A 21,164-nucleotide genomic window follows, 5' to 3' on the forward strand; every position below is an offset into this window, starting at 1 on the left:
CACAGCGACTCAATACACGCACTACTCCTCTACACATGACAGCCTCTCACGTATTGATTACTTTTTATTTTTAGGGGTGGGATTGGGATCAATAGACAAACTAGAAATTCTGCCCAGAGGCATATCTGATCATTCCCCAGTGTCCCTCCACCTTACTACCAAAGAGAGGAAGCGCGCTAGAATGTATCCAATATACCCCAACTATTTAACAGTCCCTGGAATCAGAAAGAAACTCAAATTAGCCACAACGCACTATTTTAACGAAAATGTAGGGACAGTTTCATCGCCCTCGATGCTTTGGGAAGCATACAAAGCAGTCCTGCGCGGCGCAGCCATAGCAGCGATCACAGGGCATAAACGGGATTCCAGAAGTGAACTCGCAAAATTGGAGCTGGAACTCCACACCGCAAACACCGCCCACATGTCGGACCCCACCCCAGAAACAACACATATGCTGCAGCTCCGACAGCAGCAACACCAGGCTCACCTCACAACGACTACTAGGGGGCATCTGGCAAACACCGCACACAGAATATATGACGTGGGTGACAAAGCTGGGAGGATGCTGGCTTGGTTGGACAAACGGGGCGGCAGTAACAGAGGGATACAAAGAATCTACGCACATGATGGCCAGCTACAGACACACCCTGAACAAATAGTACGCACCCTAGCACGCCACTATCAGGAGATATACATCCCGGTGCGGACCGTCACGGAACAGGAGGCGATGGCTTCGCTCGAACACATTGCTATCCCCGTGCTTCCGCAAGAAGCGCAGCAGGAACTAGACAATGACCTGACGGAGGACGAAATCCAATTGGCAATACAGGCGTTGCAATCCGGCAAGGCACTAGGGCCCAACGGGCTACCCGTAGAATGGTATAAAGCGACGGCTTCTGTGTTGAGCAAACCCCTGCTAAATATGTATGCTGAGAGTGTGGAGCGGGCGGAGCTCCCGCTTGACCAGCGCACGGCCACAATAGTAGTCATTCCTAAACCAGCTAAGCCACTGACTGTCTGCACCTCGTACCGACCCATTTCCTTGCTTAACGTTGAAGCAAAAATCCTGGCGAAACTCCTGGCAAGTCGTCCTTATTGTATCTCAGAGCCAAACCGGTCTCCTTACTATGTTCCTGCCTATCGTTTTTCAGATGGCTGCCTGATCCACTTTTTGGGACGCTCAGGCTACGGAGGCCAACCTGCCCCTGCCAAGGAGACACGCTGAGCCGGCCCCTTGTTGACAGTAATTTTCATTCCCCCTTGGGTGAGTCATGGCTCGTTTTCTACATCTTTCTACAAATGCGTGCCATACTGCTTGCATTGTTTGATATCTGATACTCCGCCCGCTCTTCACAGACGAGCGCCTGGGAGTTTGATATAATCGCGCTTGAGGGACCTCACTTGCCGTGCCATCCAAAACGGTTGACCGATTTACTAACAGGTAGGCTGTTGACGGCCCTGTGCCCTACCTGTCCCCTAACAGGGTATCTTTTGGTTTTTTGGTGCTAATGTACCGAACGTTTTTCATGTTTTTTCAGACTAATTTAATATTTACTCGCACCGGCCCTGCCTGGAGACGCAACACGCCCAGGAGGCTTGTGACTGTGTCTACCTGCGCTGTCAGGTACTCCTTTTTGCTTTATTCTGCCCTCAGTCTATCTACCCTCCTTTTTAACTCCTACAATTTCTCTCTCACGTTTGTGTAATTTAATGTGACCGGCCTTCGGGCTTTTTAAATTATGTATGTCGGGACTCCTTTGAGACCGTTTAAAATAACGCGTATTTTTTCCATATTATACTTCAGGACTTTGCCCCACCGTTCCCTTCACCCCCTCACGTCCTGATGAAGACCCTCCAGTAAGGATCCAATGTCCTACACCTTTGGGTCGAAACGTAGACCATTTTCTACCTATACGAACTCCTTACCCCAATTTTGATAGTAATAATCATTACAGGAGTCTCTGTTTCATGTATAATGGTTTATTTAACATGTGTTTGTTCTTGATCTCTCACTCATGGATCAATGATAATGATGGTTTCACTTGTGGATTTGTGCTTATGATTAGTGATGTTAACTAATTGTGACACTTGAAACCCCCCCCCCTCCCCTCACCCTTCCTTCCACACTCCTCCCCCTCCCCCGTGTGGGCACACTTGATCTTTGTGTATATTATTAGCGAATGTAAAAACATTATACGTTTTTTCTAGGTTCAGTGAAAATAAAAACACTGTCAACCATAAGTACCTTTTGGTTTTGATCTTGTGTAACTGTGTGAAGATTAACTATTCATTGTGTTTTCTGGTCTGGGACCCTTTCATATACTTTAATCTATTACCCAGGTCCCACTGACCACATGGGTCGAACCCTTCTTTCTACAACATAGTCGTTTGACCCAGCACCTACACACCCTGATACACCCCGATCAATTGGGTTTCATGCCACACAGGAGCACGGCACTGAATCTGCGGAGGGTCCATGGGGTACTGGCGCGTGCACATCTCCTTTCAGAACAAGCAGTAATTCTATCCCTAGACGCCAAAATGGCTTTCGACCTGGTGGAATGGGAGTATCTATTTGCAGTCCTCGTTCGTATGGGCTTCGGCCCGAAATATCTTGCATGGGTACGGTTATTGTACACGTCACTGGTGGCACAGGTGGTTGCAAATGGTCACATTTCACCAACGTTCCCATTGGGGCGCGGAACTAGACAAGGGTGCCCGCTATCGCCCCTACTCTTTGCGCTGGTACTAGAGCCATTGGCCATCTTGCTCAGAGCAATGCCACTGTTCCGGGGCATCACTTGGGAGGAAGGATGGGAGGATAAAGTTTCCCTATATGCGGATGATATGCTGATTTACATGGTTAATCCTAACGAAGGGATCCCTGCCCTATTGAATCTGTGCGATGAGCACGGAAAATCGTCAGGATACACCCTGAATTGGTCCAAATAAATAATATACGTGCTTCACGGCCTGGAACCACTGTTGCAGGACGACTGCCCCCTGTCGTTGGCAACCACCTCCTTTAAATACCTGGGTATTTTCATCACTAATAATGCAGCAGACTTTTATGCCGAAAACTTGATGCCACCTCTGGCTCGCCTACGTGCAGATGTTAAATACTGGGCGACCCTGCCACTGACCCTCCTTTGGGGAGCGGCATTATATAAAATGATGGCTCTCCCCAGATTTCTCTATGTGCTAGAAAATACCCCTTATATGGTGGCACCGCGTTACTTCAAACAAGTCGCTGCACTAGTATCCAACTTACTGTGGAGCAACGGTCCAGCCCGTATAGCGCATGACAAACTAGTGAAAAGCTGGTATGAAGGGGGGATCGCGTTACCCAATCTTCAATTGTACTATTGGGCGTCCCAACTTAGGATAATTAATCACTGGATCCACGTCCCGCGGAGAGACCCCGCGTACAAGGCGGACTGGTCACAGTTGGGGACGGACGGCATGGTCTCTGTGCTGTATAATTTATCACAAGTTAAGAACCTACTCGGACCGACGTATCATATGGCGGCATTATGGCATGCAGCACAATCTCGATTAGGTTGGAAGGGGAAAATCACCAGGATGACGCCATTGTGGGACACAAGATCGCTAGGAAACTTAAGGTCCTGTAAGGGATTCGCACAATGGGATCACATAGGAATTTCCACGGTAGGGGACCTTTGGGACAAAGGCACGGTAGTTGCATTTCCACAGCTCCAGCAACAATATGGTTTGGGCCCCACTGAAACATTTAGATATGTGCAGATCCGACACGCACTACTACAAGCAATTCCACCTGACACCACACTCCCAGAATCATCGCCACTAGAGGATAGACTACTGACGGATTTTATGGAACAGAAGGCAACCTCTCTCACATACAAAAAGCTGGTTAACAACCTGACAGACCCCACACGGAAACTTAGAGAGAGATGGGTTGGGGAACTAGGAGAAATGGATGACTCAGAGTGGAACGAGGTGCTTGCATCACCAAGGGAATTAGGCATTTCGGCTAGGTTCAGGTTAGTGCAACTCAAGATATTACACCGCACTTACTACACCAGAACACTTCTTCACAGAATACAGAGGGCGCCACACCCCTTCTGCCTCAGGGGCTGCAGGGAGGAGGGAACTCTGTTCCACACACTGTGGGAATGCCCACTGATCCAAGAAATCTGGAAACAAATGATGTGCACAGTCTCCCAGGCCATTAAACTCTCAATCCTGCCTGAACCCCGTAAGTGCCAATTGAACATTTGGGACCCTAATGACCTGGACAGGTATGGACAGCTATGGGTCACGTTGGCTGTGACAGTGGCCAAGCGAGACATTGCACAAAAATGGGGTGCCCCGGAATTGCCTACGGTGGCTGGGTGGATCAGGAATATGGACCTGCTAATGGTGAAGGAAAGGGCGGTCTACGCGCTACGGGCCTGCCCCCGTAAATGGAATAAGGTGTGGACGCCCTGGAACAAATACAGGGGAGAACCATGTGAACCCTTACCGGAAGACGAGGACTTGGATTCAGAGGAGGAGGAGGACTAGGAAGGGCGGGCATAAATAATGAGCTCTTGTTCATGCTGGGGTGGCGCATGAGTGTGACAATACCTTTGATAACGTGCTGATCATGTGCAGTGGCTAATAACTGGCTTTGTGCGGGTATAACCTTCTAATGAGTGATGACAATAGTTGGGTTTTATTGTTTCTCTTTTTTCTGTTAGTTGAATTTGCTAGGAACAGATAACTGTGCTGAAGGTGGACAGATCACAGAATGAACACTGGGTTTGATATAAATGTGAGATAAAGTCTGTGCGAAATGGTTGCTGACAATATCCATCCATGTCCATAATGGGAAGACAAATGCCCCATGCCAGAATGTGATTTGTTTATCCGTTTATCTTGACAATAACCAATGCTAATATGACACTGGCCTCTGAATATGATATTGTGAATATATCTTCTGCCTTCATGTTAATAAAGATTTAAAGAAAAAAACCCTACTCCTTAAATAATAGTACTAATTGGAGACCAGTCCAATTAGTTAGTTATCAATTGGCAAAATTAGCGCGCTCTTTTAGATACAGAGCATTTGTTTGGGTCCCGTATGCACAAACATGGGCGCCATCTTAGAGTGGAGTTATTTTATATATAACAAACGTTTCTAGGACTTCGCAAGGCTTATTTGTAAAAGCTTTTTGATCAAATCAAGTCAATGTATTAAATTATAGCTTTAATCGAGTTATTTATATTTTTCGAGAACTCGTTAAGACATATATTAATTTTCGACAAAGTCATTCCAAACTAATTTTATTTGCGAAACATCAGTCTAGTCAAATATGACATGAAGTTAAAAATGCCTTTAATATAGTCAATAGGTCCTAAGTCTTTAATTCAAATTATTATTGATAAGTTCATTTTTGTTTCAAAGCGGAACAATTATTTTTGAGGATCCGCCATCTTAGCACGGGCAGTCATTTTGAACTGCACCATTATAGAATAGACATATTATTTCATCAGTCTATCCTATCAAAGACATTTTTTGGTATTTAATTTAGTCAATATGAAACGGAAAAACGACCCAAATGCTCCGATTGATATTTGTTTATATCCTAGAGATTTGTTTACAGACTTAGTATTAAATTACACGTGACCTCATATAAACAAATATTTTGTGGATATTATACTAAACCAATCTTATCGCAAAGTTGTAGTTGATATTTCTATTGCTTATGTCAGAAAGAAAATAATATTTAAAAAAATATTTTTTGCACGAGACAATAATGAAAAAAGGGGGAGTATGCTCATATGCATGAGCAATTTCTCATATTGTTAGTGTGACACCGTTATGATTCACAATTAGTTACACCAAACAATTATTTTTAAGAACAAGGTACAGGCAAAAATATATGTAACATCTCTCTGTTCTTATTTGTCATAACAGGAAGACCTCATGTCTCTACAGAAAATGATGAAATTCATTATTAATATTGAGACCAGAGATCACACATCTAAGTTTGCAAATCCAAAGTGATTCCATCTTTCTCAAATGTATAGTCCTATAACCACCCCTAGCATTGTTCTTTATATGATCGATCGCATGAAAGGTGATGTTCTGATTTTCTGGATGATTCTCCAATATATGCTGTACTATTGGGTTTGGCACGTCACTATGTCTAATGTTCCTCAGATGTTCCTGTATCCGTACTTTAAGACATCTGGTGCTGCTTCCCACATAAATCTTATTGCAAGCACGACTGATAACATATACTGTATATGTAGTGTTGCAATTGATAAATGTTTTTATGTGGTATTCCTTCGGACCATTATACTTGAGGGTTTTCTTTTTGTTCTGGCCAAATTGACAGACTGAACATGTCCCACAAGTATAAAAGCCACATGGTTTTTCAGGAAACCAATTCACTGACTTTGATTTAGGTCTAGTTACATAGCTAGGACATAATAGATTTTTTATAGTACATCCCTTTCGATACACAACCTTGGGTTTAGGGGATACTAAATCAGATGAAAGAGTTTCAGATTTAAGTAAGTGCCAGTTCTTTCTTAGGATATTATAGATGTGATTACTATAAATCCCATATTCAGTAATGAATGCACACTGCCTTGATTATTTTTAGCTTTAGTGGATTTCTTATTTTGATGTTCTAAAGTATCTTTTCTTTTACGTTTCTGCCATATTTAAACATCTTTCATCATATCCTCTGTTCTTGAAATCATTCCTAAGTTTGTTTATATTTGACTCAAAATTATGTTCCTCACTGCAGTTACGGCGGGTTCTAACCATTTCGCCGTATGGTATTGCAGTCAGTGTTGATTTAGGATGACAGCTAGATGCATGCAACACACTGTTGCATGCAGTGGGTTTTTTAAAGAGATCACTTTGGATTCTTTGATTTTTGATGTATAGCCTCAAATGCAGAAACATAATCTCTCGATTTGAGCTGTTCATTGTCAGCTTGACATTCCTTCTATTGTTATTTAAGTAAAGGAAATAGGCATTGAGTTCTTCTAAGCTGCCCTTCCTGTTAGAAAGATATCGTCAATATGTCTTGGATAAAACAAAATACTCTCAATCCAGTCTTTGGCTCCTGGGCCCCAGGCATGCTCCACCTCATACATCCCCATAAAGAGGTTTGCATAGGATGGAGCAAACCTGGAGCCCATCGCCGTGCCCTGTCTCTGTACATACCAGTCTTCTCCATGCAAAAAGGCATGTTTTAATGCTCTAAGTCCATCCTCCAGACCAATGCACGTATAAAGACTTTCCACGTCCATCGTAACGAACGTAAATAAGTCATCCTCCCAAATGAAATCCTCTAGTTTACAAAGTAAATCTCTACTATCTTTCAAGTAGGATGGAAGATTATAAACAATTGGTTGTACACATTCCAAGACATAATGATTACCTGTGAGTCAGTAAATATTTTTCCCCGCAGGGAATGTCTTGATTGAGGGCTGTCTCTGGGAGGATTTATTATAGTGGCATTTGTCATATTGGAATGGTGATCTAGAAGTGAAAAAAGGAGCCCCCGCTACAGGGTAAAGGCACTGGGTCGCTCTCTGGAGTAATGTTGGAGACCAAAATCGGAGGAGTAGTGGTTAAAGGATACAAGAGCAGACTATCTAAGTGTGGGACCACATCCCTTAGTTGGATTGAAATTGAATCAGATACATTTAGTCAATCTACTTCCTCCAGAGGCGGCAAAGTGTCAAATCGGTTAGACGTTAGAATGCTATATGAGTAGGATACAGTGCCGGTGGGACTGCTCCTATGAGATCTTAATTGCTTAGAGATGGGGGAGGGGGTGATCAAAAAAACAACAGTACCATGTTAATATCAGTGCCTATACTGGATTCTCGCTGAAGAAGATCCCTTGTGTCAGTTGTACTGATTTGAAAGTGAGGACTATACTGTGTCTTGGGATCCCTTCCAACCCAACCAACCGTTCTTTCCATTTTGAATTCAGTAAATAATGCATCTTTTAATCCTATTTTGGAGCCCAAACAAAAAAGAGCTTTGTTTCTCAGTGAATCCCAGGATTCACTTGCCTGTGGTAATAGAGATGGCACATTAGCAAGGACTACCGTATAGGAGGTTACAGCAGGTGGTAGATCTAACCTAGGGCTATCTTCATCTAATTTGCTTATTGTCGCATGACGATTCAGAGAGATCGTCATTATTCTTGGGCAAACAGGAACCCTTAGATTGTTATTTGTATTTTGTGGCAGGACGTTTTTACTTCTGCTAGATGTTAATGGGCCCATTAAAGTGGGTCCAAAGTTGGAATTGGAATAGGGGGGTTTCCCTGAATTCCTACAATGTTCCTCAAGGTAAGCCACCCCTCTAATCTGTTGAACAGGTTTAGGCGATGACTCTGTGCCTGGTAGACTTACAGTAATAGGAGTATTAGTCTTAGGGGAATTTTGATGCACTCCTAGAAGCTTAGTCAGCATATCCTCTATAAGAGCACTTGGAATTATTAAAGTAATCCCCTGTAAACAAATAAAGGTGGTCTCGATTTTTTGCATAATGTGCCCCTACATTGTCACACTACATAAATAAACAGCTTCCTACACCACACAAAAGGATCCCACATGAGGTTATAAAAATTGAGCTTAAGTTAATAAATAAAACAATGTATCAAAAGAAGGGTGGACTGAGGGCTTTTTCAAAGAGGTCCAGCGTACTAGCCCTGTCAAAGTTTTAAACCAAAAAGAAGTACGCAGTTCCTCAACATGTACATGTAGGACCTATAGAGTGTAGGTCAGTATGCAGGATGTGTTCCAGGCACCCAAGAGAGGGGGAGAAAAGGAGGGAGGAAAGGGGGAGGAAATCCTCCTTTCGGAACTAGGGCCCTCACACACCCAGCAAGCTAGGTGTCATGCTTGAGGAACTGCGTACTTCTTTTCGGTTTAATAAATAAAACAAGACGTTAACAACAAATATTCAATTAGTGGAACTAGAGATAATCAGTTTTAACGTTTTTGGTCAAACGGACCAGAGAGTACAAAGCACCAACTGTGGATATATGGTTGCACCAGACCAGAACAAAGTCACAAGCTCATGCCGACCACGATTCAGTGTGGGCCCGCAAACAGGGACCCAGTTAGGCCAGTTGAACATCTACAATCCTGGTTGTGAATCGATGCATCGGTACCAAGATGTGGCGAGGCTGCTTTGCAAGGTCCTGTTGCATCATCATCGAGGATTCCATCGACGGGGCTTGTGAAGCGAAGTCTGGCGTCAGAGATGTGGCGCGCAGCTGGCGATGCGTTGATTGAGAAGCTACAATGCGGATTCTGGCTTCATTGTTGTGGTTACCATCAGCGAAAAATGCGAGGATTTGAGTCGACGATGCACCAGGCCATCAGCAATGCATAGGTTCCAAGCCTTCAGAGGCGATGAAGGGCTTTGTAATGGGTCAAATCCACACTGCAGGGGAGATATGTTGGTTCCGCTGGCAAGCCCCTTAAGCCCACTTCCAAGGGTGCAGGACTGGGGTGGCACCACTTGGCAGGGTAGACACTAAGGGTGGGCGTAAAATCTGTTTCGCGGGCGAATTTGCGGATTTTCCACGATTTCGCGATCCGCGAATCTCGCGAAATCGCGGTAAAATCCGCGAATCAGCGGGGACGAATTTTCAGCCAAGCAAGGGTTACAGCAGCAGGTGCAAAAGTTGAACCTAATTTCTTTGTAACCTTTTACAAAAGGGTTACAAACAAATTAACTTCAACTTGGACACCTGCTGCTAATTGCTTCCTGGCGCCTCGTTGCCTACTTGCAACTATTCTCTGACCCTGCTCTGACCCTTGAAGCAGGGTCAGAGAATAGTTACAAGTAGGCAACGAGGCACCTGTCCAAGGAATTAAACCTCATCAGGAAGCACTTACAGATATAAAAAACAGGAAGAAGGGAGAGGATGGCAAATACACCCATTTTGAGTTGTCAGGAGGGGTTAAACTAAAAGAGACCTTTACAGCACAATTTTCATATGCATTTTGCTAAAAATAAAAAGCTGTATGTTCTGTTGGGGCAACTCAGGAATCTGGCCCTTCAGAGATCTGGCCTCTCTTTCTTTCTCTCATTCTCTCTCTCCCTCTCTCCCTCTCTCTTTCCCTCTCTTTCTCTCTCTTTCTATCTATCTATCTATCTATCTATCTATCTATCTATCTATCTATCTGTCTATCTATCTCTCTCTCCCTCTCCCATAAACGACTGCATGGGTAACTTCGCTATGCAAGCGGCTCGCGAAGACGCAAAAAGCCCCGCGAACACGCAAAAAACCCGGCGAACACGCAAAAAACCCCGCGAACACGCAAAAAAACAAAAATCCGGGAGTTCAGTACCCCTGGGAAGCACAGCTAGCTGGCATGCCTAATTTGAAGATACCTCAAATATTCAGACTGGGCTAGGTCGTATTCTTGCTGTAACCGGGGAAAATGAACCACATCCTCTGACTTCCACAGATCGCCCACCTTGGAGATACCTATGAGATCCCATCTATCGAAGCCCTTCGAGCGGATCAATTTGCCTAGCTGCTCACTGTGCCAGAGTAGTGTGGCCTGCGTGAGCTTTACCTCCCATCCCAGACTCCTGGCAGCCACCTTTCACACGTACACTGCGTGGTCGCTCGGGACAGTCAGAGCAGGTCTCAAAGATCTTACATATAAAGCACCCTTGAAGCCGCCACCCAGGAGGAGCCACCTGTCGATCTGAAAGGCCAGGTCTCCCCGCAGTTTGTACATGCATTGGGTAATTGCTGCAAATTGCAATGCCCAATAGTATTTTCTAATATCCGGGAGTCCGATACCCCGTCAAACCATCCCAACGTGAGTTTATGTGTTGCAATATCAGGTGGCTTACCCTCCCACAGTAAGTCCCGAACGATGCTGTCGATCTCCCTGAAATACGAGGCTGCGACAGGAAGTGAGGTGTTCTGTAAAGCATATAAAAGTCTAGGAAGGGACATCATTTTGAATAGGGCCGCTTGTCCCAAAAGGGTCAACGGAAGTGATTTCCAGTGTTGGACGTCGGATCTGAGACGCACTAGGGGTGGCAGGAGATTACAGTTGTAGAATCTAGGTAGGTCTTTAAAGACCCAGATCCCCAAGTATTTAAGTCCGTCGGCGGCCTCCACCAATTGGCAACCTCATGAGAGTAAAGGCCGTTTGCCATAAAGGACATAGAGCACTCATTTAGACCAGTTTATGAAATACCCCGCGAATCTACCAAACATGTGAAATATATCCAAAACCACGTTGATTGATGCCGCCGGGGAGGCCAAGTAAAGTAAAAAACATCATACACAAACAACGAGATGCGGTCCTCCCACCCTGCTGTCCATTTAAGGGATGACGGGGTCCTGGCGAACCCATGTCTCCAAGGGCTCTAGGGCCAATGCAAAGAGAAGCGAAGACAAGGGGCAACCCTGTCTGGTGCCCCTGCCAAGAACAAAAACAGTATATTTCCTATTGTTAACGACCACTTGGCCAAGTGGTTTGTGATACAGAAGCCGCACCAAATTGATAAACTTGAGCCCAAAACCGAGCTTATGAAGAACTGCAAATAAGGAGGGCCATTTGATGGTGTTAACCGCTTCAGCTAGGCGCGAATTTTCGCGCTGTGCTGAAGATTCCAAAACAGGCGTGGTCGTGACGGAACGGTTCCGTTACCAGCACAGCCCAACCGACGCTCGTGACGGAACCGTTCTGTCACAAGCGTCGAAGGGGTTAAATGCGGAAGCTGCATCTAGGGATACCACAACAGGGTTCTCCCTGATCGTGTCAACCCGGCACAACATTCCATGAAGCCTGTGCAAGTTGAGGGAGGTATTCCAGGCGGGCATGATTGCCGACTGGTCCGGATGGACCTGGGGGGAGAGGACCGTGAGCAGGCGAGAGGCAAGAACTTAAGCTCGAATTTTCACGTCACTGTTAAGCAATGAGATGGGTCAATAAGATGAGCACTTATTGGCTGGCTTACCCGTTTTATGGATTACAACAATTTTGGTGAGGCATTGGTCCTCGGGAAGGATACCCTCTTTTTTACTTTTGCAGTACATTTCGCCGTGAGCTTGAATAACTTAATGGGCAGACCGTTAGGGCCCGATGCTTTCCCCCCATGCAAGTCTTGAATGGCCTTTTCTACCTCTGTGACTGTAATGTCAAGATTGAGGTCTGAGCACTCCTCCTCGGTGAGCGACGGCATGGAAATATCCCATAAGAGTGAGGAAGCCTCCTCCTCCGTATGCGATGACTGGGATGTGTAAAGCGACTGATAGTATTGGCTGAAGGCGTCCGCAATATCTTGCGGTGCAGTAAGGCGAGAGTGGGAGTCCTTTTGTTTCTCAATCACTACTCGCTGTGCCCTATCTCTTCGATCCAAACAGGCCAGTAATTTACTGGCCTTGTCGCCTACATCTTAGATTCGGCTAAGCGTGGCCCAATAATGTGTCTTGGTGGCCCGTGGCCCGGTCAGAGAACTCTTTAATCTTGATACACAGCTTCTGATGCACTTCCACTGTATCCTGTGTCTGCATCGGGGTTTCTAAGTCTAAGATCTCCCCCTCTAAGCACGTCGTGTCTGCTGCTTTGCCTGCGCTGTCCGGCAATCTGGCCCAAGACCATCATCTTATAACCACCTTGTAGGCCTCCCAAAGTGTAATCAGCGAGTTTACTAATTCCTAATTTTCCTGAAAGTAAAGATTAGACTCGCTCAGGACCATGTCTTTGATTTGAGGAGTCGTGAGGTACCAGGAGTTGATCGGGGCAACACGACCGATGGTGGGCTCGCCCACCACTAAGAGACACTGAATGGATTAGTGATCGGAGATTCCACTAGCCAGGTGGTGTATGTCTCTGATGAGATGGAGCTGATGCGCTAACGTTAACACATAGTCAATGTGGGGCATACTGCCATGAGGGCCAGAGAGATAAGTGTACCGTAGTTCGGTCGGGTGCAAGCTCCTCCACACGTCGACCACGCCCATTGCCCCCAAAAGGCCATGTATCCGCCTGCCGGAGGGCGGCAGGCCTTCTGGGGCTATCAGTCAAGGGAGTCAGAGACAATAGAGTTGAAATCACCCCAATCAAAAGCCTGCTATCGGGTAAGTTCAGAAGGAGGTCCCCAAGATCTATGAAGGCCTGAGAGTGTAATTCTGGTGGTATGTAAACGGAGAGGAGATTAAGTTTACGCCCCTCCCAGGTCCCAGAGACAGCTACAAATCTACCCAGGACATCAGTGTGGACTGAATCAACAGTCATAGGGAACTACTTCCGGACCAGTATACCCACTCCTCAGGAACTAGAGCCAAAAGCTGAGTGGGCCACCAGCTGAAAACCCCATCGCAACAGGGCCTTGCAAGCATTCCCAAGCAGGTGGGTCTCCTGTAGGAAAACAACATCTGGGGTGTGACGCTTTAAAAATTAGAAAACTACACCTCGCTTGATGTTGTCTTCTAGCCCATTGACATTCCACAACAACAACTCAAGCTCCTGTCTAATCGATGTACCCATCACCCCCTTTTATGAGTGCGCTCAGTAACAGAGGAAACCAACCAGGAAGGCTCCCAGAAGGAGACGTGCTTGGAGATCAGTGGAACGTGAAGGATAGATTAACCAAAAGCATGGGGCCCATACCTGTCAATACCTGAAACCCATCAAATATATCATATCCAAACAGGAAAAAACAACAACGCAAATTAAAACACTCCCCCCTACCCGAGCAAGCACCCGGAACTCGCTAGCCAGATCTCCCCTCCCTGCCTCCCTGCATGGCGGTGCTAGAACCCCCAGCCCATCCAAACTTGCAGAGTGGCTATCGCCCACCCCTCAAACTCGTGGGTGCATGTAACCAACCTGGGACACTTCCCTGAAAAATAAGCTACTGGTAATCACACAGTTAAACACTAGGCATTCAGAAGCACCAATCAATACCAAAACATGTTATGAACATCACCATAAGTCCTAGGAGTCTTAGATCAGGAGCAGGCCAATAATTCAAGGGGGCTTGACCACAATCCAGTCCCAAGGTCAGTAAAGAGCTCCCAGCCTCCAAAAATAATAACATACAGACCAGCCATTAAGACCCTCCAGATGGCCCCTCCAGTTCCCCAGGCAGAGAGCTGCCTTTGGATCCATCAGTGCCCTTTTCACTCCTCACTCCTCTGACATGGTTGCCCTTCCGGCCCACCGTGCGCCAGCCGTCCAACCAGTACCAGGCTTCCCCTAGGGTGGCGAAGAACCAAGCTTTTCCATTGGATTCCACCCTCAGCTTGGCCGGGAAGAGCATGGCATATTTGAAATCTTTTTCACGAAACGATTTCTTGACGTCAAGGAAGCTTCGGCGCTGTCTCTGTACTTTAAGGGTGAAGTCCGGAAAAAAAGTGATCTTGCTGTTCTGGAAATCTAGTGGGGGCGACATTCTGGCCGCTTGAAGGATAATATCTCTATCCCTGAAGTTAAAGATCCTAGCCAGCAAAGGCCTTGGAGGAGCACCAGGTCTTGGACAGCCGCCAGGCACCCTATGCGCCCTTTCCACAGAGAAGAAGTTGGCAAGACCGTTTGTTTGAGATAAGTGGTGATCAGTTCTTCCACAAACAGGTCTGCAGCCGGTCCCTCCGCCCTCTCTGGGACTCCCAGTATGCGGACATTGTTGCGACGAGAGCAACCCTCATAGTCGTCCAGCTGCGCCTCTAGTTTGTCGGTGTGGGCCCGGAGGCCGTCCATCTTGCGCTGCAGGTCAGAAGTGTTTTCAACCAGGGAGCTCGCTTTGAGTTCCACATCCTTCAAAAGCGTATTCATGAAGCACATATCTGCCCATATGAGGGAGACTTCAGAGGACACAGAATCAATCAGAGACTCCTACGAGGTACGGACAGACGTGATGGAAGTGAAAATATCCTGCAGTATAGGTTCCCTCTCCTCACCACCGGATTGCTGCCGCTCCTGCCTCCGGATCTGTACCAGGGGCCTTGTCCCATGCAAATTTACTCAGCTTGGCCTGGACCATTGATTTCGCACCTCGACTTCCAGCCATTGCCAGACCCTCGCAAACCGAACGCTACCTGGGGAACGGGGGGCCAGGCTAGTACCCCCTCAGGCACTGGCAAACGTCGGTGGAGTTCCCCCCGACAGGCTCCAGATCGCAATGTGGGCCAGGGGATGTCCTGGAACAGCCAATGTCGTCAGGCCGTAAAAAGAGACCCCCGGTGTCAAGGTGATGAGTCTTTTGCTGGGCCACAGGAGGGCACCCGGACCGTTAGTGACAGGCCCAGCGCTGTAGGCTTGATGAAAGTGCGGTGGGAGCAGGCCCAAGGCCCGCACTACAGCCATTGAGGGATCTCTGCAGCAGTTCGAAGCTCGGGTCGGTCACGAGGCCTCTCAGCTGTGAATTTCACTGCCTCAGGGGGTCTTTTCGTGTGCGTCACCTCCAAGAATAACTGATTCCGTGCCCCCCGGCAGCCGCCGACAGGGTCCGCAATCAACTAAAACAGGCCCCCCATGAGGCCCAGGCAACGCGGGTTTGCAGGGGCACGTACTTCCCAACCTCCTCCACCCGAGCTGTATGGGGATAGAAGGGCCGGCTCACACTGTCCTGGTGCAAGCGATGGATCTCCTCACCTCAGGGCCCAACCTTGGACTTCAGGGGCCACACCTCCTGAGACAGCTATGCGGGTGGCTCTGATATCGCCTCTGGACGTATGGGCACTCCTGCTGCCCATCGTCCTCAACACTTGGAGCACTAGCAAGCACTGCGCCGATCCGCGCTGTCCATGCCCCACCGGGCATGCCCAGAGGCCCGCCCGGCGCCAAGGAACGCAGCGGTGTGTTTCACAGGAGCCTGCCAGATGCCACACGGCTCAGCTCCCACTGTGGGGATGCCTTACAGCCTGCTGGCAGTCCCTGGCACCCTTAATAGTGCCACAGGATAACGGCCATCAGGGTTGGTACATTGGCTCCAGACGTGCCTCCAGCGGCTGTACAGGTCACCAGCAGGCGCATATTTAGCAGCAGCGCCGCCGGGCCGCAGCGTGTGTCGTCAGACCAAGAGCCGGAACCGCACAGTGGAATCAGCGGTTTCAAGGCTCAATCGGTCCGCAGCATGTTCCTGTGCTGCAAGGTAGGCTCAAAACCAGTATTAGGTTGGATATGTGGCCGGATTTATTTAAGGATGGGTGCCGTTGGTGGGAGCCGCCTTAGGAAGTGGCCATTTTGCTTGGTGCTTGGCCATGCCCCCCATGTGAAACTTTTTAAGTTCACTTAACCCTGCCCATGGGGCTCTCTAGCGCCTACCTAAGGAGGGACTTATATGTATTAAAGAGGACATGTTTAAAGGGCTACTTAAGAGGGCAGTACAACTAGTGCTGCAAGCCCACTAATAGAATCTAAATTACAGGCCCTGGGCACACGTAGTACACATTAATAGGAACTTATAAGTAAATAAAATATGCCAACTTGGTATCACCCAATGTTTATTTATTTATAAAGTTTTATATAGCACGAACATGACCCACAAGGGTGTCATAGCGCTTTACAATACAACATAATTGAACATTAGATGGTTGAAGTGGTGTACATACATTCGGTGCTCGCCATAATACAAAGGTGGTAGGTAATAGTAAATAGATAGCTTAGGTGACTACTAGTCAACAAACAATGATCAAAATGTGGGTTGTAGGATTGTAATTTACTCTCAGATTGACACCAAGTTTAAAATAGAGATACAAGAAAAAAGATTGAAATCACACACTTCTGTTGCAGTAATAACAAATAGCGCATTTGTAATGAGCAAGTTAAATGTTGTCATGCTTTAGGGAAAGAGCACAAGCACTTTAGCAATGGTTAACAGTGGAAGAATGTGCAGAGTCCTTAAGGCCAGAAAAATCGAAGTCAGCAAAAACCGGAGGTCTGAAGGCAGAAAGTTAGGGGGAAACCACACCAAGTATGGCAGATCTAACACTTTACATTAAATAACCCTAGGAATTCAGTTGAAAAGCAAGGGTTAAAGTGACGTTATAATAGGGTACAGTAAAATATCCTCATTTACATTTAAAAAAACTCACAAAGTCACTGAAAAAACAAAGGTTAAGTGATGTTATAGTTTGGTAAAAATGTCAGTTAAAATTTAATATTTTAAACACTAAAAACCACTGAAATGTATCAGTCATTGTTCACTGAAGTAACTATTACTCGAGTCCTGTACTGCCAATAACCTTACATATTACATCACTCATGACATCTTCTAAGAGATCAATAATAACATCACTGATCACATCTTAAATGACATCATTGATAACAATACTGAGCTCATGCTCACACATAATTTCACTGATGACATCGCTAATGACATTCTCAATGACAGCACTGATGGCATCTCAGATAATATTATTGATGACATAAATGATTAGCCCGCAGATTACATTAGCATTGCCCAAACTTTAGGAGGAATCTGTGCTATGCGGAGGGTGTACCACAGGCCAAGCCTGTTGCCAAATCCCATCATACTTGTACCCACTTATCCATTCATCAAATTGCTGACACATTTTCACCATCACCCACTCTCCAATCTGTTGTGTCGTAGAGGTGAGTAGTGACAGCCTTAAGGGTCTCAACTTGGGGCCTACACTCCGGGGCATCTAGGTGCAACTAGGCCTTACACGTGGCTCTAGAAATAACAGAGACGGACACTGGGAATAACTTCTTGGCTCTCCGTCTGCGCGCCTGACTGGCGTACGTGCGTGCGGGGCCCCTCTTTATTATAGCAAGTCACATGACTCAACGTTGCACGCTCATGGTGTCATGGGCATGCCAGAACCAGGAACACAACACAATCCAAACAACCACACATACTAACTCGCCATTTTATAAAGAAACATTTTCTCTCTTAAAAATGCAGAATTGCATTTGCCTTTGCTTGTATAATATTTTTGCAACATCTTCTAAAGATGATAGGCGAGATACGCACAGTCTTCACATGGGTCAGATTCTAATGTGGATCTTAACTCCTGCCTTCAAAATGCAATACTTTCTGTTTAACTGCAGGCAGACATTTTTGCAAACACAGGCCTGATTTGGATTTAGAAGTAGCGATATTCACAGAAATAGCTCGGCTGAGTGGACTAAGTAGAGCAACGCAAAATGACGGGCCCCATAGAATATGATGAGGGGCCCCTGCGACTGCCTTATCTCAGACTGAATAGGGTCCTTGAAGTGATGGGTCCCACTGAAGTGTTGCTGTACCCCTCCTTCCCCTTCTGTTGAGCTGAGGGCCTGGGCTGCTCCTCTACAATGATGCTTCTCTACATCAAAAGGCATAGCTTGTTAGTTTATACATTTTAGGGCCGGATGTACAAAGCTTTTTTTAGGTCGCAAATGGCCCGATTCGCAGAATCTAGGCCGCAAAAAGCATTTTTTATGTACAAAGCCCTATTTTGGAATTTGGTAATCTATTACCGAATCGCAAAATGGGTTCGCGATTTGGAATCAGGGAGAGCCGTGTTAAGGGCGTCTCTTCCTAATACTGAATTGCAATGGTATGTGTGAATGTTTTGCAACCGAAATACGGTTGCATAACATTTTCATTTTACCGCCTACTTCTAGTAGATGGTAACCCATTTGCAAACAGGAAGGGGTTACCAAGGGACCCCTGCCCCTTTGTGAATGTTTGTAAAAATGTTTTTGAACAGCAAGCAGTGGTCCCATGTCTACTCTTACCATTTTTTTTTTTAAGTTGATTTTTTCTTTTTGAAATGCATCTAATTTTCCTTTGAGGAAAATGGGCTGCATAAAAAAAAATTGCTTTATTTGAAAGCAATCACAGACATAGTGGTCTGCTGACCCCAGCAGGCCACTCACCATCCCTGTGATATTAGCGATTCCCAGTGGGAAGCAAACTGAGACCTACCTCATGAATATTAATGAGGCAGGTCTATTTGCGATCCCATTGGGAATCGCAAAATGTGTCAAAGACACAATCTCAAAAATGTGCTATTTGGTCATCGCAAAGCCAAACCAATCTACATCTTACCCTATAGTTCCTTGGTAGTTCGACTACTAGTCAATTATCACTAAAGGACAGAAAGGACCCCTTTGAAAAACACGTGTAAAATAATCATGAAACACTTTACACTTAGTATGGGCAACCTATGAAAGGTACATGGAAAATATATTTCTATAATCTAAAAGATAAATCTGTGTGTTGACACAGAAATATGAACAGATTTATTTGGATTTGTTTGATCTTTTACTATGAAAAATGCTATAGGGTTGAAGACGTGCTCCTAATTAGTTATCTCATTGTGAAATATAAGGAAGTGTCTACATGTATTATTATTAATCCATTTTATAGAAGATTTGATGTAATGTACTTTCAAGTGAAAAAAACAAGAGTTTTTTAAAGTTTCATTCTTGCATCCATCCTTTTAACTATCTATCCAAATTAGTCTATTTATGTAGCACCAAGACTCAGCCATTTAACCAGTCACTCATCACTGCATCGACCATCTGTCCATATGTGCCTGTATGTGTGTGGAAAATGTGTGTACATCTCTATGTCCTGTCAGTGTATACGGTGCCCGTCCGTGATGTGAGTGTGTCTCTTCATTTGCACCAACTAATGCCTGCGTCTGTGTTCATTGGTTGTGTATGCATGTCGGTCTGTGTCCTTGGATGCAAGTAGCTACATGGGCCTCCATATGTTGTGAGTCTCTGTGCATGTACTTTACAAAATTCAAAGCTTTTGTTATGTCAGTGCTTCTTGACTCTCTTGTTAGTTTGGCCAGTAAAATGAACTACTGCCCCACACATTCCCTCTATGCTTTTGCCTTCTTCTCTGCTTCTGCATCTAGAGACCAGTGCTTGATTTTCACCATGTCACGCAGCTGGGGTTTTTTGCACGTTGGACAGGAGCTGCAAACAAGGTCGGTCTGGGATAGAAAGCAGTCCCAGGCACCAAAATAAAAGTAGCCCCCATTAATGAATTAGAAAGCTAAAAAGTGGTCTGTGTTTCCAAAGTGGGGCAGTTGTAAACATGTTGTATAAGTGTTATGCAAGGCATGGAAGACTGCATGGATTTGAGCTTGTTGTAGGAAATGTTTGTTTTGATATCTGGAAAATAAATAGCAACAACCATTGGCAAAGCCAATCGGTCTCGCCTATGCAAGAGCTATTGGTCAACATGTATTAGATATGTTGTACACCAGCATGACTGTTGTTCAGCATGGCTAAAAGTTAGTGGTGTAGAAAAGAGTGGCATGTAGAGGCGTAGAGTGGAATGGTGAAGAGTGGAGTAGAATATTGTAGAGTGAAGTGGCAAAGAGTTTGTTGTATTGGAGTGGAATAGAGTGGAGTTGCATAGAGTCAAGTGGACTGGTGTAGAGTTGCCTGGCATAATGTGTTGCAGAGTATAGTGGCATAGAGTGCAGTAGTGTGAAGTGCAGCTGCATAGAATTCAACAGTGTACAATGCAAAGTCGTTGAACGCAGTAGCGTAGATTAGAGTGTTGCCTAGTAAAGTGACAAGGCATAACAAGCAGTGGTACAGAGTGGACTAAGGCAGAGTAGAGTGGTGTAGAGTGAAGTGGCATTGAGTACAGTGGTGCAGAGCAGAGTGCAGCAGCATAGAGTTGAGTGTTGTAGAGTAGAGTACAGTGGTTTGAAGTGTCATTGAGTAGAGTGGACTGGGGTAGAATGCATTGTTGTAGAGTTTTACAGAGTATAGTGATGTAGAGTGCAGCGGCATGGAGCGTAGAGTAGAGTGTAGCGGCATAGAACTTAGCAGTTTGAAATGCAGCGTGGTAGAATGCATTGACGTAGATTAGAGTGGTGCATAGTAGAGTGCAGTGGTGCAGAGTAGAGTGGCATACAGTGCAGTGGCATAGAGTACAGTGGTGTAGAGTACATTAGAGCTGTGTAGAGTAGCAGAGAGTGCAGTGGTGCAGGGTGAAGTGGCGTGTGGTGCAGTGGCATAGAGTGGAGTGATGCAGAGTGCAGTGTTGTATAGTGCAGCGATGCAGGGTAGAATGCATTGGCATTGAGTGCAGTAGTGCAGAGTAGAGTGGCATAGAGTTCAGTGGTGGAGAGTGCAGAGTTGCAGAGAGGAGTCTCGTAGAGTGAATTGGCAAAGAGTGGATTGGCATAGAGTGCAAT

The sequence above is a fragment of the Lissotriton vulgaris genome, chromosome 7 (assembly GCF_964263255.1).
Source record: "Lissotriton vulgaris chromosome 7, aLisVul1.2, whole genome shotgun sequence".
In the NCBI taxonomy this organism is placed as follows: Eukaryota; Metazoa; Chordata; class Amphibia; order Caudata; family Salamandridae; genus Lissotriton; species Lissotriton vulgaris.